At 35.0% G+C, this 20700-nt stretch overlaps 10 non-coding genes across 10 annotated transcripts; all 10 read left to right on the forward strand.

Moving 5' to 3' along the window:
- The first annotated feature begins 431 nt into the window (after positions 1-431).
- TRNAL-UAA (transfer RNA leucine (anticodon UAA)) lies at positions 432-514 on the forward strand. The gene has a single exon. It is a non-coding gene; the product is annotated as a tRNA-Leu (tRNA).
- A 3412-nt stretch (positions 515-3926) lies between these two features.
- TRNAL-UAA (transfer RNA leucine (anticodon UAA)) lies at positions 3927-4009 on the forward strand. The gene has a single exon. It is a non-coding gene; the product is annotated as a tRNA-Leu (tRNA).
- A 1439-nt stretch (positions 4010-5448) lies between these two features.
- Positions 5449-5531, forward strand: TRNAL-UAA (transfer RNA leucine (anticodon UAA)). The gene has a single exon. It is a non-coding gene; the product is annotated as a tRNA-Leu (tRNA).
- A 1668-nt stretch (positions 5532-7199) lies between these two features.
- Positions 7200-7282, forward strand: TRNAL-UAA (transfer RNA leucine (anticodon UAA)). The gene has a single exon. It is a non-coding gene; the product is annotated as a tRNA-Leu (tRNA).
- A 1667-nt stretch (positions 7283-8949) lies between these two features.
- Positions 8950-9032, forward strand: TRNAL-UAA (transfer RNA leucine (anticodon UAA)). The gene has a single exon. It is a non-coding gene; the product is annotated as a tRNA-Leu (tRNA).
- A 1668-nt stretch (positions 9033-10700) lies between these two features.
- Positions 10701-10783, forward strand: TRNAL-UAA (transfer RNA leucine (anticodon UAA)). Its single transcript has one exon. It is a non-coding gene; the product is annotated as a tRNA-Leu (tRNA).
- Positions 10784-12450: 1667 nt separating this feature from the next.
- Positions 12451-12533, forward strand: TRNAL-UAA (transfer RNA leucine (anticodon UAA)). Its single transcript has one exon. It is a non-coding gene; the product is annotated as a tRNA-Leu (tRNA).
- A 1661-nt stretch (positions 12534-14194) lies between these two features.
- On the forward strand, positions 14195-14277 carry TRNAL-UAA (transfer RNA leucine (anticodon UAA)). Its single transcript has one exon. It is a non-coding gene; the product is annotated as a tRNA-Leu (tRNA).
- Positions 14278-15944: 1667 nt separating this feature from the next.
- On the forward strand, positions 15945-16027 carry TRNAL-UAA (transfer RNA leucine (anticodon UAA)). The gene has a single exon. It is a non-coding gene; the product is annotated as a tRNA-Leu (tRNA).
- Positions 16028-18836: 2809 nt separating this feature from the next.
- Positions 18837-18919, forward strand: TRNAL-UAA (transfer RNA leucine (anticodon UAA)). The gene has a single exon. It is a non-coding gene; the product is annotated as a tRNA-Leu (tRNA).
- The last annotated feature ends 1781 nt before the right edge of the window (positions 18920-20700 follow it).

Raw genomic sequence — 20700 nt, forward strand, 5'->3', positions numbered from 1 at the left:
CTAGAGGGGGGTAATCCAGAAAAAACATGGCCAGTGTGCGTAGGATGTCATGAAATGTAAAATACGCCTGAGAAAATCTGGCCTATGGTAAAGTGATGAATTTGACAAATATGAGCTTTTTTGGAGAGGTTAAAGTGTTTAAATAAACTAAAACCTTGTGCTTAGTGTTGTTGACAAATCTCGATGGCATTTTATTCTAATATTCACTCTTGGTCACCACACTAAACATGTAATCAAAAATGAAAATCTACAAAAGGGGAAAAATATTTTTTTCTGGATGAAATTTACAGTCAACAGTAAGGTTCCCATTAAAAGTCTGTGTATTGCTCTTGATAAGTGTCTTAAAAAAATCTGTTAGTGCAAACTTCATAAGAGAGCACACATTCAATAAACACTAGCTGCCTACGAAATCCAACACTTCATGTGCATTCACCAGGATGGCCGAGTGGTTAAGGCGTTGGACTTAAGATCCAATGGATATGTATCCTCCTGGGTTCGAACCCCACTCCTGGTATGAGTTTTACACTTGAAATTCTACAAGATTTCTGAAAAAAGAGTAATGTTTCAGCAAAAGAAATGTTCTTGTAGCCAGGTAGTGCAGTATTAACCCTTCAGTGCCCCTGACTATCACCCTTTAATGTTTATTTTTTTCCATTATGAGATGAATCTCTAGTACATTAGAGCATGATATTACATTAAGTTCCAAACTTAAAATTTGAGGGGCCTCGAACCCCACTCCTGGTATGAGTCTTATACTTGAAATTCTACAAGTTTCTGAAAATGGAGTAATGTTTGAGCAAAAGAAAAGTTCTTGTTGCCAGATAGCACAGTATTAAACCTTCAATGCACCTGACAATCGCCCTTTTATGTTTATTTTTTCCATTATGAGATGAATCTCTAGTACATTAGAGCATGATATTACAGTAAGCTCCAAACTTAAAAATTGAGGGGTTCAAACCTCATTCCTGGTATGAGTTGTACACTTGAAATTCTACAAGATTTCTGAATAATGATTAATATTTCAGCAAAAGAATTGTTCTTGTTGCCAGAGAGTGCAGTATTAACCCTTCAATTAACCCTTTAATATGCCCTTTTATGTTAATTTTTTCCATTATGAGATGAATCTCTAGTACCTTAGAGCATGATATCACAGTAAGCTCCAAACTTAAAAATTGAGGGGTTCGAACCTCATTTCTGGTATGAGTTTTACACTTGAAATTCTACAAGATTTCTAAAAAATGATTATTATTTCAGCAAAAGAATTGTTCTTGTTGCCAGAGAGTGCAGTATTAACCCTTCCATACGCCCATTTATGTTTATTTTTTCCATTATGAGATTAATCTCTAGTACATTAGAGCATGATATTACATTAAGTTCCAAACTTAAAAATTGAGGGGGTTCAAACCCCACTCCTGGTATGATTTTTATACTTCAAATTCTACAAGGTTTCTGAAAATGGAGTAATGTTTGAGCACAAGAAAAGTTTGTGTTGCCCGATAGCACAGTATTAATCTTCAATATACCTGACTATCGCCCTTTTATGTTTATTTTTTCCATTATGAGATGAATCTCTAGTACATTAGAGCATGATATTACAGTAAGTTCCAAACTTAAAAATTGAGGAAAATGTAGGGATTAAGGCCAATTTGAATATTTGAGGTAAATATTCAAACTACAGTCCCAAAGAAACATTTGATGTTAAAATAATATCAGAAATATAGCGCAATCCATTCACAAAAAACATTATCTACTAGAGGGGGGTAATCCAGAAAAAAACATGGCCAGTGTGCGTAGGATGTCATGAAATGTAAAATACGCCTGAGAAAATCTGGCCTATGGTAAAGTGATGAATTTGACAAATATGAGCTTTTTTGGAGAGGTTAAAGTGTTTAAATAAACTAAAACCTTGTGCTTAGTGTTGTTGACAAATCTCGATGGCATTTTATTCTAATATTCACTCTTGGTCACCACACTAAACATGTAATCAAAAATGAAAATCTACAAAAGGGGAAAAATATTTTTTTCTGGATGAAATTTACAGTCAACAGTAAGGTTCCCATTAAAAGTCTGTGTATTGCTCTTGATAAGTGTCTTAAAAAAATCTGTTAGTGCAAACTTCATAAGAGAGCACACATTCAATAAACACTAGCTGCCTACGAAATCCAACACTTTATGTGCATTCACCAGGATGGCCGAGTGGTTAAGGCGTTGGACTTAAGATCCAATGGATATGTATCCTCGTGGGTTGTATCCTGGTATGAGTTTTACACTTGAAATTCTACAAGATTTCTGAAAAAAGAGTAATGTTTCAGCAAAAGAAATGTTCTTGTAGCCAGGTAGTGCAGTATTATAACCCTTCAGTGCCCCTGACTATCACCCTTTAATGTTTATTTTTTTCCATTATGAGATGAATACATTACATTAGAGCATGATATTACATTAAGTTCCAAACTTAAAATTTGAGGGGCCTCGAACCCCACTCCTGGTATGAGTCTTATACTTGAAATTCTACAAGTTTCTGAAAATGGAGTAATGTTTGAGCAAAAGAAAAGTTCTTGTTGCCAGATAGCACAGTATTAAACCTTCAGTGCACCTGACAATCGCCCTTTTATGTTTATTTTTTCCATTATGAAATGAATCTCTAGTACATTAGAGCATGATATTACAGTAAGCTCCAAACTTAAAAATTTAGGGGTTCGAACCTCATTCCTGGTATGAGTTGTACACTTGAAATTCTACAAGATTTCTGAATAATGATTAATATTTCAGCAAAAGAATTGTTCTTGTTGCCAGAGAGTGCAGTATTAACCCTTCAATTAACCCTTTAATATGCCCTTTTATGTTTTTTTTTTCCATTATGAGATGAATCTCTAGTACCTTAGAGCATGATATTACAGTAAGCTCCAAACTTAAAAATTGAGGGGTTCGAACCTCATTTCTGGTATGAGTTTTACACTTGAAATTCTACAAGATTTCTAAAAAATGATTATTATTTCAGCAAAAGAATTGTTCTTGTTGCCAGAGAGTGCAGTATTAACCCTTCCATACGCCCATTTATGTTTATTTTTTCCATTATGAGATTAATCTCTAGTACATTAGAGCATGATATTACATTAAGTTCCAAACTTAAAAATTGAGGGGGTTCAAACCCCACTCCTGGTATGATTTTTATACTTCAAATTCTACAAGGTTTCTGAAAATGGAGTAATGTTTGAGCACAAGAAAAGTTTGTGTTGCCCGATAGCACAGTATTAATCTTCAATATACCTGACTATCGCCCTTTTATGTTTATTTTTTCCATTATGAGATGAATCTCTAGTACATTAGAGCATGATATTACAGTAAGTTCCAAACTTAAAAATTGAGGAAAATGTAGGGATTAAAGCCAATTTGAATATTTGAGGTAAATATTCAAACTACAGTCCCAAAGAAACATTTGATGTTAAAATAATATCAGAAATATAGCGCAATCCATTCACAAAAAACATTATCTACTAGAGGGGGGTAATCCAGAAAAAAACATGGCCAGTGTGCGTAGGATGTCATGAAATGTAAAATACGCCTGAGAAAATCTGGCCTATGGTAAAGTGATGAATTTGACAAATATGAGCTTTTTTGGAGAGGTTAAAGTGTTTAAATAAACTAAAACCTTGTGCTTAGTGTTGTTGACAAATCTCGATGGCATTTTATTCTAATATTCACTCTTGGTCACCACACTAAACATGTAATCAAAAATGAAAATCTACAAAAGGGGAAAAATATTTTTTTCTGGATGAAATTTACAGTCAACAGTAAGGTTCCCATTAAAAGTCTGTGTATTGCTCTTGATAAGTGTCTTAAAAAAATCTGTTAGTGCAAACTTCATAAGAGAGCACACAGTCAATAAACACTAGCTGCCTACGAAATCCAACACTTCATGTGCATTCACCAGGATGGCCGAGTGGTTAAGGCGTTGGACTTAAGATCCAATGGATATGTATCCTCGTGGGTTCGAACCCCACTCCTGGTATGAGTTTTACACTTGAAATTCTACAAGATTTCTGAAAAAAGAGTAATGTTTCAGCAAAAGAAATGTTCTTGTAGCCAGGTAGTGCAGTATTAACCCTTCAGTGCCCCTGACTATCACCCTTTAATGCTTATTTTTTTCCATTATGAGATGAATCTCTAGTACATTAGAGCATGATATTACATTAAGTTCCAAACTTAAAATTTGAGGGGCCTCGAACCCCACTCCTGGTATGAGTCTTATACTTGAAATTCTACAAGTTTCTGAAAATGGAGTAATGTTTGAGCAAAAGAAAAGTTCTTGTTGCCAAATAGCACAGTATTAAACCTTCAATGCACCTGACAATCGCCCTTTTATGTTTATTTTTTCCATTATGAGATGAATCTCTAGTACATTAGAGCATGATATTACAGTAAGCCCCAAACTTAAAAATTGAGGGGTTCGAACCTCATTCCTGGTATGAGTTGTACACTTGAAATTCTACAAGATTTCTAAAAAATGATTATTATTTCAGCAAAAGAATTGTTCTTGTTGCCAGAGAGTGCAGTATTAACCCTTCCATACGCCCATTTATGTTTATTTTTTCCATTATGAGATTAATCTCTAGTACATTAGAGCATGATATTACATTAAGTTCCAAACTTAAAAATTGAGGGGGTTCAAACCCCACTCCTGGTATGATTTTTATACTTCAAATTCTACAAGGTTTCTGAAAATGGAGTAATGTTTGAGCACAAGAAAAGTTTGTGTTGCCCGATAGCACAGTATTAATCTTCAATATACCTGACTATCGCCCTTTTATGTTTATTTTTTCCATTATGAGATGAATCTCTAGTACATTAGAGCATGATATTACAGTAAGTTCCAAACTTAAAAATTGAGGAAAATGTAGGGATTAAGGCCAATTTGAATATTTGAGGTAAATATTCAAACTACAGTCCCAAAGAAACATTTGATGTTAAAATAATATCAGAAATATAGCGCAATCCATTCACAAAAAACATTATCTACTAGAGGGGGGTAATCCAGAAAAAAACATGGCCAGTGTGTGTAGGATGTCATGAAATGTAAAATACGCCTGAGAAAATCTGGTCTATGGTAAAGTTATGAATTTGACAAATATGAGCTTTTTTGGAGAGGTTAAAGTGTTTAAATAAACTAAAACCTTGTGCTTAGTGTTGTTGACAAATCTCGATGGCATTTTATTCTAATATTCACTCTTGGTCACCACACTAAACATGTAATCAAAAATGAAAATCTACAAAAGGGGAAAAATATTTTTTTCTGGATGAAATTTACAGTCAACAGTAAGGTTCCCATTAAAAGTCTGTGTATTGCTCTTGATAAGTGTCTTAAAAAAATCTGTTAGTGCAAACTTCATAAGAGAGCACACATTCAATAAACACTAGCTGCCTACAAAATCCAAAACTTCATGTGCATTCACCAGGGTGGCCGAGTGGTTAAGGCGTTGGACTTAAGATCCAATGGATATGTATCCTCGTGGGTTCGAACCCCACTCCTGGTATGAGTTTTACACTTGAAATTCTACAAGATTTCTGAAAAAAGAGTAATGTTTCAGCAAAAGAAATGTTCTTGTAGCCAGGTAGTGCAGTATTAACCCTTCAGTGCCCCTGACTATCACCCTTTAATGTTTATTTTTTTCCATTATGAGATGAATCTCTAGTACATTAGAGCATGATATTACATTAAGTTCCAAACTTAAAATTTGAGGGGCCTCGAACCCCACTCCTGGTATGAGTCTTATACTTGAAATTCTACAAGTTTCTGAAAATGGAGTAATGTTTGAGCAAAAGAAAAGTTCTTGTTGCCAGATAGCACAGTATTAAACTTTCAATGCACCTGACAATCGCCCTTTTATGTTTATTTTTTCCATTATGAAATGAATCTCTAGTACATTAGAGCATGATATTACAGTAAGCTCCAAACTTAAAAATTGAGGGGTTCGAACCTCATTCCTGGTATGAGTTGTACACTTGAAATTCTACAAGATTTCTGAATAATGATTAATATTTCAGCAAAAGAATTGTTCTTGTTGCCAGAGAGTGCAGAATTAACCCTTCAATTAACCCTTTAATATGCCCTTTTATGTTTATTTTTTCCATTATGAGATGAATCTCTAGTACCTTAGAGCATGATATTACAGTAAGCTCCAAACTTAAAAATTGAGGGGTTCGTACCTCATTTCTGGTATGAGTTTTACACTTGAAATTCTACAAGATTTCTAAAAAATGATTATTATTTCAGCAAAAGAATTGTTCTTGTTGCCAGAGAGTGCAGTATTAACCCTTCCATACGCCCATTTATGTTTATTTTTTCCATTATGAGATTAATCTCTAGTACATTAGAGCATGATATTACATTAAGTTCCAAACTTAAAAATTGAGGGGGTTCAAACCCCACTCCTGGTATGATATTTATACTTCAAATTCTACAAGGTTTCTGAAAATGGAGTAATGTTTGAGCACAAGAAAAGTTTGTGTTGCCCGATAGCACAGTATTAATCTTCAATATACCTGACTATCGCCCTTTTATGTTTATTTTTTCAATTATGAGATGAATCTCTAGTACATTAGAGCATGATATTACAGTAAGTTCCAAACTTAAAAATTGAGGAAAATGTAGGGATTAAGGCCAATTTGAATATTTGAGGTAAATATTCAAACTACAGTCCGAAAGAAACATTTGATGTTAAAATAATATCAGAAATATAGCGCAATCCATTCACAAAAAACATTATCTACTAGAGGGGGGTAATCCAGAAAAAAACATGGCCAGTGTGCGTAGGATGTCATGAAATGTAAAATACGCCTGAGAAAATCTGGCCTATGGTAAAGTGATGAATTTGACAAATATGAGCTTTTTTGGAGAGGTTAAAGTGTTTAAATAAACTAAAACCTTGTGCTTAGTGTTGTTGACAAATCTCGATGGCATTTTATTCTAATATTCACTCTTGGTCACCACACTAAACATGTAATCAAAAATGAAAATATACAAAAGGGGAAAAATATTTTTTTCTGGATGAAATTTACAGTCAACAGTAAGGTTCCCATTAAAAGTCTGTGTATTGCTCTTGATAAGTGTCTTAAAAAAATCTGTTAGTGCAAACTTCATAAGAGAGCACACATTCAATAAACACTAGCTGCCTACGAAATCCAAAACTTCATGTGCATTCACCAGGATGGCCGAGTGGTTAAGGCGTTGGACTTAAGATCCAATGGATATGTATCCTCGTGGGTTCGAACCCCACTCCTGGTATGAGTTTTACACTTGAAATTCTACAAGATTTCTGAAAAAGAGTAATGTTTCAGCAAAAGAAATGTTCTTGTAGCCAGGTAGTGCAGTATTAACCCTTCAGTGCCCCTGACTATCACCCTTTAATGTTTATTTTTTTCCATTATGAGATGAATCTCTAGTACATTAGAGCATGATATTACATTAAGTTCCAAACTTAAAATTTGAGGGGCCTCGAACCCCACTCCTGGTATGAGTCTTATACTTGAAATTCTACAAGTTTCTGAAAATGGAGTAATGTTTGAGCAAAAGAAAAGTTCTTGTTGCCAGATAGCACAGTATTAAACCTTCAATGCACCTGACAATCGCCCTTTTATGTATATTTTTTCCATTATGAGATGAATCTCTAGTACATTAGAGCATGATATTACAGTAAGCTCCAAACTTAAAAATTGAGGGGTTCGAACCTCATTCCTGGTATGAGTTGTACACTTGAAATTCTACAAGATTTCTGAATAATGATTAATATTTCAGCAAAAGAATTGTTCTTGTTGCCAGAGAGTGCAGAATTAACCCTTCAATTAACCCTTTAATATGCCCTTTTATGTTTATTTTTTCCATTATGAGATGAATCTCTAGTACCTTAGAGCATGATATTACAGTAAGCTCCAAACTTAAAAATTGAGGGGTTCGAACCTCATTTCTGGTATGAGTTTTACACTTGAAATTCTACAAGATTTCTAAAAAATTATTATTATTTCAGCAAAAGAATTGTTCTTGTTGCCAGAGAGTGCAGTATTAACCCTTCCATACGCCCATTTATGTTTATTTTTTCCATTATGAGATTAATCTCTAGTACATTAGAGCATGATATTACATTAAGTTCCAAACTTAAAAATTGAGGGGGTTCAAACCCCACTCCTGGTATGATTTTTATACTTCAAATTCTACAAGGTTTCTGAAAATGGAGTAATGTTTGAGCACAAGAAAAGTTTGTGTTGCCCGATAGCACAGTATTAATCTTCAATATACCTGACTATCGCCCTTTTATGTTTATTTTTTCCATTATGAGATGAATCTCTAGTACATTAGAGCATGATATTACAGTAAGTTCCAAACTTAAAAATTGAGGAAAATGTAGGGATTAAGGCCAATTTGAATATTTGAGGTAAATATTCAAACTACAGTCCCAAAGAAACATTTGATGTTAAAATAATATCAGAAATATAGCGCAATCCATTCACAAAAAACATTATCTACTAGAGGGGGGTAATCCAGAAAAAAACATGGCCAGTGTGCGTAGGATGTCATGAAATGTAAAATACGCCTGAGAAAATCTGGCCTATGGTAAAGTGATGAATTTGACAAATATGAGCTTTTTTGGAGAGGTTAAAGTGTTTAAATAAACTAAAACCTTGTGCTTAGTGTTGTTGACAAATCTCGATGGCATTTTATTCTAATATTCACTCTTGGTCACCACACTAAACATGTAATCAAAAATGAAAATCTACAAAAGGGGAAAAATATTTTTTTCTGGATGAAATTTACAGTCAACAGTAAGGTTCCCATTAATAGTCTGTGTATTGCTCTTGATAAGTGTCTTAAAAAAATCTGTTAGTGCAAACTTCATAAGAGAGCACACATTCAATAAACACTAGCTGCCTACGAAATCCAAAACTTCATGTGCATTCACCAGGATGGCCGAGTGGTTAAGGCGTTGGACTTAAGATCCAATGGATATGTATCCTCGTGGGTTCGAACCCCACTCCTGGTATGAGTTTTACACTTGAAATTCTACAAGATTTCTGAAAAAAGAGTAATGTTTCAGCAAAAGAAATGTTCTTGTAGCCAGGTAGTGCAGTATTAACCCTTCAGTGCCCCTGACTATCACCCTTTAATGTTTATTTTTTTCCATTATGAGATGAATCTCTAGTACATTAGAGCATGATATTACATTAAGTTCCAAACTTAAAATTTGAGGGGCCTCGAACCCCACTCCTGGTATGAGTCTTATACTTGAAATTCTACAAGTTTCTGAAAATGGAGTAATGTTTGAGCAAAAGAAAAGTTCTTGTTGCCAGATAGCACAGTATTAAACCTTCAATGCACCGGACAATCGCCCTTTTATGTTTATTTTTTCCATTATGAGATGAATCTCTAGTACATTAGAGCATGATATTACAGTAAGCTCCAAACTTAAAAATTGAGGGGTTCGAACCTCATTCCTGGTATGAGTTGTACACTTGAAATTCTACAAGATTTCTGAATAATGATTAATATTTCAGCAAAAGAATTGTTCTTGTTGCCAGAGAGTGCAGATTTAACCCTTCAATTAACCCTTTAATATGCCCTTTTATGTTTATTTTTTCCATTATGAGATGAATCTCTAGTACCTTAGAGCATGATATTACAGTAAGCTCCAAACTTAAAAATTGAGGGGTTCGTACCTCATTTCTGGTATGAGTTTTACACTTGAAATTCTACAAGATTTCTAAAAAATGATTATTATTTCAGCAAAAGAATTGTTCTTGTTGCCAGAGAGTGCAGTATTAACCCTTCCATACGCCCATTTATGTTTATTTTTTCCATTATGAGATTAATCTCTAGTACATTAGAGCATGATATTACATTAAGTTCCAAACTTAAAAATTGAGGGGGTTCAAACCCCACTCCTGGTATGATATTTATACTTCAAATTCTACAAGGTTTCTGAAAATGGAGTAATGTTTGAGCACAAGAAAAGTTTGTGTTGCCCGATAGCACAGTATTAATCTTCAATATACCTGACTATCGCCCTTTTATGTTTATTTTTTCAATTATGAGATGAATCTCTAGTACATTAGAGCATGATATTACAGTAAGTTCCAAACTTAAAAATTGAGGAAAATGTAGGGATTAAGGCCAATTTGAATATTTGAGGTAAATATTCAAACTACAGTCCCAAAGAAACATTTGATGTTAAAATAATATCAGAAATATAGCGCAATCCATTCACAAAAAACATTATCTAGTAGAGGGGGGTAATCCAGAAAAAAACATGGCCAGTGTGCGTAGGATGTCATGAAATGTAAAATACGCCTGAGAAAATCTGGCCTATGGTAAAGTGATGAATTTGACAAATATGAGCTTTTTTGGAGAGGTTAAAGTGTTTAAATAAACTAAAACCTTGTGCTTAGTGTTGTTGACAAATCTCGATGGCATTTTATTCTAATATTCACTCTTGGTCACCACACTAAACATGTAATCAAAAATGAAAATCTACAAAAGGGGAAAAATATTTTTTTCTGGATGAAATTTACAGTCAACAGTAAGGTTCCCATTAAAAGTCTGTGTATTGCTCTTGATAAGTGTCTTAAAAAAATCTGTTAGTGCAAACTTCATAAGAGAGCACACATTCAATAAACACTAGCTGCCTACAAAATCCAAAACTTCATGTGCATTCACCAGGATGGCCAAGTGGTTAAGGTGTTGGACTTAAGATCCAATAGATATGTATCCTCGTGGGTTCGAACCCCACTCCTGGTATGAGTTTTACACTTGAAATTCTACAAGATTTCTGAAAAAGAGTAATGTTTCAGCAAAAGAAATGTTCTTGTAGCCAGGTAGTGCAGTATTAACCCTTCAGTGCCCCTGACTATCACCCTTTAATGTTTATTTTTTTCCATTATGAGATGAATCTCTAGTACATTAGAGCATGATATTACATTAAGTTCCAAACTTAAAATTTGAGGGGCCTCGAACCCCACTCCTGGTATGAGTCTTATACTTGAAATTCTACAAGTTTCTGAAAATGGAGTAATGTTTGAGCAAAAGAAAAGTTCTTGTTGCCAGATAGCACAGTATTAAACCTTCAATGCACCTGACAATCGCCCTTTTATGTTTATTTTTTCCATTATGAGATGAATCTCTAGTACATTAGAGCATGATATTACAGTAAGCTCCAAACTTAAAAATTGAGGGGTTCGAACCTCATTCCTGGTATGAGTTGTACACTTGAAATTCTACAAGATTTCTGAATAATGATTAATATTTCAGCAAAAGAATTGTTCTTGTTGCCAGAGAGTGCAGAATTAACCCTTCAATTAACCCTTTAATATGCCCTTTTATGTTTATTTTTTCCATTATGAGATGAATCTCTAGTACCTTAGAGCATGATATTACAGTAAGCTCCAAACTTAAAAATTGAGGGGTTCGTACCTCATTTCTGGTATGAGTTTTACACTTGAAATTCTACAAGATTTCTAAAAAATGATTATTATTTCAGCAAAAGAATTGTTCTTGTTGCCAGAGAGTGCAGTATTAACCCTTCCATACGCCCATTTATGTTTATTTTTTCCATTATGAGATTAATCTCTAGTACATTAGAGCATGATATTACATTAAGTTCCAAACTTAAAAATTGAGGGGGTTCAAACCCCACTCCTGGTATGATATTTATACTTCAAATTCTACAAGGTTTCTGAAAATGGAGTAATGTTTGAGCACAAGAAAAGTTTGTGTTGCCCGATAGCACAGTATTAATCTTCAATATACCTGACTATCGCCCTTTTATGTTTATTTTTTCAATTATGAGATGAATCTCTAGTACATTAGAGCATGATATTACAGTAAGTTCCAAACTTAAAAATTGAGGAAAATGTAGGGATTAAGGCCAATTTGAATATTTGAGGTAAATATTCAAACTACAGTCCGAAAGAAACATTTGATGTTAAAATAATATCAGAAATATAGCGCAATCCATTCACAAAAAACATTATCTACTAGAGGGGGGTAATCCAGAAAAAAACATGGCCAGTGTGCGTAGGATGTCATGAAATGTAAAATACGCCTGAGAAAATCTGGCCTATGGTAAAGTGATGAATTTGACAAATATGAGCTTTTTTGGAGAGGTTAAAGTGTTTAAATAAACTAAAACCTTGTGCTTAGTGTTGTTGACAAATCTCGATGGCATTTTATTCTAATATTCACTCTTGGTCACCACACTAAACATGTAATCAAAAATGAAAATATACAAAAGGGGAAAAATATTTTTTTCTGGATGAAATTTACAGTCAACAGTAAGGTTCCCATTAAAAGTCTGTGTATTGCTCTTGATAAGTGTCTTAAAAAAATCTGTTAGTGCAAACTTCATAAGAGAGCACACATTCAATAAACACTAGCTGCCTACGAAATCCAAAACTTCATGTGCATTCACCAGGATGGCCGAGTGGTTAAGGCGTTGGACTTAAGATCCAATGGATATGTATCCTCGTGGGTTCGAACCCCACTCCTGGTTTTACACTTGAAATTCTACAAGATTTCTGAAAAAGAGTAATGTTTCAGCAAAAGAAATGTTCTTGTAGCCAGGTAGTGCAGTATTAACCCTTCAGTGCCCCTGACTATCACCCTTTAATGTTTATTTTTTTCCATTATGAGATGAATCTCTAGTACATTAGAGCATGATATTACATTAAGTTCCAAACTTAAAATTTGAGGGGCCTCGAACCCCACTCCTGGTATGAGTCTTATACTTGAAATTCTACAAGTTTCTGAAAATGGAGTAATGTTTGAGCAAAAGAAAAGTTCTTGTTGCCAGATAGCACAGTATTAAACCTTCAATGCACCTGACAATCGCCCTTTTATGTTTATTTTTTCCATTATGAGATGAATCTCTAGTACATTAGAGCATGATATTACAGTAAGCTCCAAACTTAAAAATTGAGGGGTTCGAACCTCATTCCTGGTATGAGTTGTACACTTGAAATTCTACAAGATTTCTGAATAATGATTAATATTTCAGCAAAAGAATTGTTCTTGTTGCCAGAGAGTGCAGAATTAACCCTTCAATTAACCCTTTAATATGCCCTTTTATGTTTATTTTTTCCATTATGAGATGAATCTCTAGTACCTTAGAGCATGATATTACAGTAAGCTCCAAACTTAAAAATTGAGGGGTTCGTACCTCATTTCTGGTATGAGTTTTACACTTGAAATTCTACAAGATTTCTAAAAAATGATTATTATTTCAGCAAAAGAATTGTTCTTGTTGCCAGAGAGTGCAGTATTAACCCTTCCATACGCCCATTTATGTTTATTTTTTCCATTATGAGATTAATCTCTAGTACATTAGAGCATGATATTACATTAAGTTCCAAACTTAAAAATTGAGGGGGTTCAAACCCCACTCCTGGTATGATATTTATACTTCAAATTCTACAAGGTTTCTGAAAATGGAGTAATGTTTGAGCACAAGAAAAGTTTGTGTTGCCCGATAGCACAGTATTAATCTTCAATATACCTGACTATCGCCCTTTTATGTTTATTTTTTCAATTATGAGATGAATCTCTAGTACATTAGAGCATGATATTACAGTAAGTTCCAAACTTAAAAATTGAGGAAAATGTAGGGATTAAGGCCAATTTGAATATTTGAGGTAAATATTCAAACTACAGTCCCAAAGAAACATTTGATGTTAAAATAATATCAGAAATATAGCGCAATCCATTCACAAAAAACATTATCTACTAGAGGGGGGTAATCCAGAAAAAAACATGGCCAGTGTGCGTAGGATGTCATGAAATGTAAAATACGCCTGAGAAAATCTGGCCTATGGTAAAGTGATGAATTTGACAAATATGAGCTTTTTTGGAGAGGTTAAAGTGTTTAAATAAACTAAAACCTTGTGCTTAGTGTTGTTGACAAATCTCGATGGCATTTTATTCTAATATTCACTCTTGGTCACCACACTAAACATGTAATCAAAAATGAAAATATACAAAAGGGGAAAAATATTTTTTTCTGGATGAAATTTACAGTCAACAGTAAGGTTCCCATTAAAAGTCTGTGTATTGCTCTTGATAAGTGTCTTAAAAAAATCTGTTAGTGCAAACTTCATAAGAGAGCACACATTCAATAAACACTAGCTGCCTACGAAATCCAAAACTTCATGTGCATTCACCAGGATGGCCGAGTGGTTAAGGCGTTGGACTTAAGATCCAATGGATATGTATCCTCGTGGGTTCGAACCCCACTCCTGGTATGAGTTTTACACTTGAAATTCTACAAGATTTCTGAAAAAGAGTAATGTTTCAGCAAAAGAAATGTTCTTGTAGCCAGGTAGTGCAGTATTAACCCTTCAGTGCCCCTGACTATCACCCTTTAATGTTTATTTTTTTCCATTATGAGATGAATCTCTAGTACATTAGAGCATGATATTACATTAAGTTCCAAACTTAAAATTTGAGGGGCCTCGAACCCCACTCCTGGTATGAGTCTTATACTTGAAATTCTACAAGTTTCTGAAAATGGAGTAATGTTTGAGCAAAAGAAAAGTTCTTGTTGCCAGATAGCACAGTATTAAACCTTCAATGCACCTGACAATCGCCCTTTTATGTATATTTTTTCCATTATGAGATGAATCTCTAGTACATTAGAGCATGATATTACAGTAAGCTCCAAACTTAAAAATTGAGGGGTTCGAACCTCATTCCTGGTATGAGTTGTACACTTGAAATTCTACAAGATTTCTGAATAATGATTAATATTTCAGCAAAAGAATTGTTCTTGTTGCCAGAGAGTGCAGAATTAACCCTTCAATTAACCCTTTAATATGCCCTTTTATGTTTATTTTTTCCATTATGAGATGAATCTCTAGTACCTTAGAGCATGATATTACAGTAAGCTCCAAACTTAAAAATTGAGGGGTTCGAACCTCATTTCTGGTATGAGTTTTACACTTGAAATTCTACAAGATTTCTAAAAAATTATTATTATTTCAGCAAAAGAATTGTTCTTGTTGCCAGAGAGTGCAGTATTAACCCTTCCATACGCCCATTTATGTTTATTTTTTCCATTATGAGATTAATCTCTAGTACATTAGAGCATGATATTACATTAAGTTCCAAACTTAAAAATTGAGGGGGTTCAAACCCCACTCCTGGTATGATTTTTATACTTCAAATTCTACAAGGTTTCTGAAAATGGAGTAATGTTTGAGCACAAGAAAAGTTTGTGTTGCCCGATAGCACAGTATTAATCTTCAATATACCTGACTATCGCCCTTTTATGTTTATTTTTTCCATTATGAGATGAATCTCTAGTACATTAGAGCATGATATTACAGTAAGTTCCAAACTTAAAAATTGAGGAAAATGTAGGGATTAAGGCCAATTTGAATATTTGAGGTAAATATTCAAACTACAGTCCCAAAGAAACATTTGATGTTAAAATAATATCAGAAATATAGCGCAATCCATTCACAAAAAACATTATCTACTAGAGGGGGGTAATCCAGAAAAAAACATGGCCAGTGTGCGTAGGATGTCATGAAATGTAAAATACGCCTGAGAAAATCTGGCCTATGGTAAAGTGATGAATTTGACAAATATGAGCTTTTTTGGAGAGGTTAAAGTGTTTAAATAAACTAAAACCTTGTGCTTAGTGTTGTTGACAAATCTCGATGGCATTTTATTCTAATATTCACTCTTGGTCACCACACTAAACATGTAATCAAAAATGAAAATCTACAAAAGGGGAAAAATATTTTTTTCTGGATGAAATTTACAGTCAACAGTAAGGTTCCCATTAATAGTCTGTGTATTGCTCTTGATAAGTGTCTTAAAAAAATCTGTTAGTGCAAACTTCATAAGAGAGCACACATTCAATAAACACTAGCTGCCTACGAAATCCAAAACTTCATGTGCATTCACCAGGATGGCCGAGTGGTTAAGGCGTTGGACTTAAGATCCAATGGATATGTATCCTCGTGGGTTCGAACCCCACTCCTGGTATGAGTTTTACACTTGAAATTCTACAAGATTTCTGAAAAAAGAGTAATGTTTCAGCAAAAGAAATGTTCTTGTAGCCAGGTAGTGCAGTATTAACCCTTCAGTGCCCCTGACTATCACCCTTTAATGTTTATTTTTTTCCATTATGAGATGAATCTCTAGTACATTAGAGCATGATATTACATTAAGTTCCAAACTTAAAATTTGAGGGGCCTCGAACCCCACTCCTGGTATGAGTCTTATACTTGAAATTCTACAAGTTTCTGAAAATGGAGTAATGTTTGAGCAAAAGAAAAGTTCTTGTTGCCAGATAGCACAGTATTAAACCTTCAATGCACCGGACAATCGCCCTTTTATGTTTATTTTTTCCATTATGAGATGAATCTCTAGTACATTAGAGCATGATATTACAGTAAGCTCCAAACTTAAAAATTGAGGGGTTCGAACCTCATTCCTGGTATGAGTTGTACACTTGAAATTCTACAAGATTTCTGAATAATGATTAATATTTCAGCAAAAGAATTGTTCTTGTTGCCAGAGAGTGCAGATTTAACCCTTCAATTAACCCTTTAATATGCCCTTTTATGTTTATTTTTTCCATTATGAGATGAATCTCTAGTACCTTAGAGCATGATATTACAGTAAGCTCCAAACTTAAAAATTGAGGGGTTCGAACCTCATTTCTGGTATGAGTTTTACACTTGAAATTCTACAAGATTTCTAAAAAATTATTATTATTTCAGCAAAAGAATTGTTCTTGTTGCCAGAGAGTGCAGTATTAACCCTTCCATACGCCCATTTATGTTTATTTTTTCCATTATGAGATTAATCTCTAGTACATTAGAGCATGATATTACATTAAGTTCCAAACTTAAAAATTGAGGGGGTTCAAACCCCACTCCTGGTATGATTTTTATACTTCAAATTCTACAAGGTTTCTGAAAATGGAGTAATGTTTGAGCACAAGAAAAGTTTGTGTTGCCCGATAGCACAGTATTAATCTTCAATATACCTGACTATCGCCCTTTTATGTTTATTTTTTCCATTATGAGATGAATCTCTAGTACATTAGAGCATGATATTACAGTAAGTTCCAAACTTAAAAATTGAGGAAAATGTAGGGATTAAGGCCAATTTGAATATTTGAGGTAAATATTCAAACTACAGTCCCAAAGAAACATTTGATGTTAAAATAATATCAGAAATATAGCGCAATCCATTCACAAAAAACATTATCTACTAGAGGGGGGTAATCCAGAAAAAAACATGGCCAGTGTGCGTAGGATGTCATGAAATGTAAAATACGCCTGAGAAAATCTGGCCTATGGTAAAGTGATGAATTTGACAAATATGAGCTTTTTTGGAGAGGTTAAAGTGTTTAAATAAACTAAAACCTTGTGCTTAGTGTTGTTGACAAATCTCGATGACATTTTATTCTAATATTCACTCTTGGTCACCACACTAAACATGTAATCAAAAATGAAAATCTACAAAAGGGGAAAAATATTTTTTTCTGGATGAAATTTACACTCAACAGTAAGGTTCCCATTAAAAGTCTGTGTATTGCTCTTGATAAGTGTCTTAAAAAAATCTGTTAGTGCAAACTTCATAAGAGAGCACTAGTGTTGAGCGATACCGTCCGATACTTGAAAGTATCGGTATCGGAAAGTATCGGCCGATACCGGCAAAATATCGGATCCAATCCGATACCGATACCCGATACCAATACAAGTCAATGGGACTCATGTATCGGACGGTATTCCTGATGGTTCCCAGGGTCTGAAGGAGAGGAAACTCTCCTTCAGGCCCTGGGAACCATATAAATGTGTAAAAGAAAGAATTAAAATAAAAAATATCGCTATACTCACCTGTCCGACGCAGCCGGGACCTCAGCGAGGGAACCGGCAGCGTTGTTTGTTTAAAATTCGCGCTATTACTTGGTTACGTGAATTCCCGGCTTGTGATTGGTCAGGTCGGCCATGTTGCCGGGACGCGGACCAATCACAGCAAGCCGTGACGAAATTACGTCACGGCTTGCTGTGATTGGTCCGCGTCCCGGCAATATGGCCGCCCTGACCAATCACAAGCCGTGACGTCACGGGAGGCTGGACACGCGCTCATTTTAAAATGGGCGCGTGTCCAGCCTCCCGTGACGTCACGGCTTGTGATTGGTTGCGCCGCGGTCAACCAATCACAAGCCGGGAGGCTGGACGCGCTCATTTTAAAATGGGCGCGTGTCCAGCCTCCCGTGACGTCACGGCTTGTGATTGGTTGCGCCGCGGTCAACCAATCACAAGCCGGGAGGCTGGACGCGCTCATTTTAAAATGGGCGCGTGTCCAGCCTCCCGTGACGTCACGGCTTGTGATTGGTCAGGGCGGCCATATTGCCGGGACGCGGACCAATCACAGCAAGCCGTGACGTAATTTCGTCACGGCTTGCTGTGATTGGTCCGCGTCCCAGCAACGTGGCCGACCTGACCAATCACAAGCCGGGAATTCACGTAACCAAGTAATAGCGCGAATTTTAAACAAACAACCCTGCCGGTTCCCTCGCTGAAGTCCCGGCTGCGTCGGAGAGGTGAGTATAGCGATATTTTTTATTTTAATTCTCTCTTTTACACATTTTAACATTAATGTTGTTGCGATACCCGATACCCGATACCACAAGAGTATCGGAATCCCGGTATCGGAATTCCGATACAGCAAGTATCGGCCGATACCCGATACTTGCAGCATCGGAATGCTCAACACTAGAGAGCACACATTCAATAAACACTAGCTGCCTACGAAATCCAAAACTTCATGTGCATTCACCAGGATGGCCGAGTGGTTAAGGCGTTGGACTTAAGATCCAATGGATATGTATCCTCGTGGGTTCGAACCCCACTCCTGGTATGAGTTTTACACTTGAAATTCTACAAGATTTCTGAAAAAAGAGTAATGTTTCAGCAAAAGAAATGTTCTTGTAGCCAGGTAGTGCAGTATTAACCCTTCAGTGCCCCTGACTATCACCCTTTAATGTTTATTTTTTTCCATTATGAGATGAATCTCTAGTACATTAGAGCATGATATTACATTAAGTTCCAAACTTAAAATTTGAGGGGCCTCGAACCCCACTCCTGGTATGAGTCTTATACTTGAAATTCTACAAGTTTCTGAAAATGGAGTAATCTTTGAGCAAAAGAAAAGTTCTTGTTGCCAGATAGCACAGTATTAAACCTTCAATGCGCCTGACAATCGCCCTTTTATGTTTATTTTTTCCATTATGAGATGAATCTCTAGTACATTAGAGCATGATATTACAGTAAGCTCCAAACTTAAAAATTGAGGGGTTCGAACCTCATTCCTGGTATGAGTTGTACACTTGAAATTCTACAAGATTTCTAAAAAATGATTATTATTTCAGCAAAAGAATTGTTCTTGTTGCCAGAGAGTGCAGTATTAACCCTTCCATACGCCCATTTATGTTTATTTTTTCCATTATAAGATTAATCTCTAGTACATTAGAGCATGATATTACATTAAGTTCCAAACTTAAAAATTGAGGGGGTTCAAACCCCACTCCTGGTATGATTTTTATACTTCAAATTCTACAAGGTTTCTGAAAATGGAGTAATGTTTGAGCAAAAGAAAAGTTCTTGTTGCCAGATAGCACAGTATTAAACCTTCAATGCACCTGACAATTGCCCTTTTATGTTTATTTTTTCCATTATGAGATGAATCTCTAGTACATTAGAGCATGATATTACAGTAAGCTCCAAACTTAAAAATTGAGGGGTTCGAACCTCATTCCTGGTATGAGTTGTACACTTGAAATTCTACAAGATTTCTGAATAATGATTAATATTTCAGCAAAAGAATTGTTCTTGTTGCCAGAGAGTGCAGTATTAACCCTTCAATTAACCCTTTAATATGCCCTTTTATGTTTATTTTTTCCATTATGAGATGAATCTCTAGTACCTTAGAGCATGATATTACAGTAAGCTCCAAACTTAAAAATTGAGGGGTTCGAACCTCATTTCTGGTATGAGTTTTACACTTGAAATTCTACAAGATTTCTAAAAAATGATTATTATTTCAGCAAAAGAATTGTTCTTGTTGCCAGAGAGTGCAGTATTAACCCTTCCATACGCCCATTTATGTTTATTTTTTCCATTATGAGATTAATCTCTAGTACATTAGAGCATGATATTACATTAAGTTCCAAACTTAAAAATTGAGGGGGTTCAAACCCCACTCCTGGTATGATTTTTATACTTCAAATTCTACAAGGTTTCTGAAAATGGAGTAATGTTTGAGCACAAGAAAAGTTTGTGTTGCCCGATAGCACAGTATTAATCTTCAATATACCTGACTATCGCCCTTTTATGTTTATTTTTTCCATTATGAGATGAATCTCTAGTACATTAGAGCATGATATTACAGTAAGTTCCAAACTTAAAAATTGAGGAAAATGTAGGGATTAAGGCCAATTTGAATATTTGAGGTAAATATTCAAACTACAGTCCCAAAGAAACATTTGATGTTAAAATAATATCAGAAATATAGCGCAATCCATTCACAAAAAACATTATCTACTAGAGGGGGGTAATCCAGAAAAAAACATGGCCAGTGTGCGTAGGATGTCATGAAATGTAAAATACGCCTGAGAAAATCTGGCCTATGGTAAAGTGATG

The sequence above is a fragment of the Ranitomeya variabilis genome, chromosome 2, assembly GCF_051348905.1.
Source record: "Ranitomeya variabilis isolate aRanVar5 chromosome 2, aRanVar5.hap1, whole genome shotgun sequence".
NCBI classification, from domain to species: Eukaryota; Metazoa; Chordata; class Amphibia; order Anura; family Dendrobatidae; genus Ranitomeya; species Ranitomeya variabilis.